Source organism: Camelina sativa, chromosome 2 (assembly GCF_000633955.1).
Source record: "Camelina sativa cultivar DH55 chromosome 2, Cs, whole genome shotgun sequence".
NCBI lineage: Eukaryota > Viridiplantae > Streptophyta > Magnoliopsida > Brassicales > Brassicaceae > Camelina > Camelina sativa.
The window spans coordinates 5252911-5253712 of NC_025686.1; positions in this window are offsets into that span (position 1 = coordinate 5252911).

Sequence of the window (802 nt, forward strand, 5' to 3'; positions counted from 1 at the left end):
AAATCAGGTTTAGATTGTTCACAAAATTATTAAATCAAATCTCTTTGCAAGAAATAATTTTGCTCATCAAAAGGTTTTATCAGGAAAATCACATATATTCTCATATCAATTTATTTTCCTAAGTTATTAATTCTAGATGGCCAATCAAGGATTAATATGAAGAACAACCTATGATGAAGATCTAGAAAGAGAAAGAATCCTAAATAAACAGATCTAATAATTCATAAAATCCCTGTGAAAAAACCCTAAACCTAACAAGCAAACTACTCAGATATAAGTAATGAAGAACAAAACATCGTTCTGAATAACATGCAAGTAGAGATTAAAAGAGTAAAAGGAGTTTAGAAATTCTTCTCTACAAAGCAGATCTCTCTCCTATAGCTCTCAAAAATCTCTCAGGGTTGCAGGAAAAATAAAACTTGATAGAATAAAACTTTTGGGTTTGCAAAAACCTAAAAACTATATATATATATGTCCTAAAACACGTCAGAGACTAGTCTTCCAAATATGGAAAACTTCGGGCAACTTTGTAAAACTTTCAAATTTGGCTCTCTCGTCGGTTTGGACTGGGTGTCGATCGATGCTAAGGCAGTGTCGTTCGACACCATCTCCTCTGATCGATTCCAAGTTGATTTCTTGCGGATTATTGCTCCAAACTGATCCAGATTGCTCCATCCGTGCTAAAATCCTAGAAAACCTGCAAAGACTCTAAAACATCCTAGAAACACATCAAAAGACACTAAAAGACTCTTTATATCATGGTTAAAAACCACAAAAACCATGATATATCAACTCCCCCAGA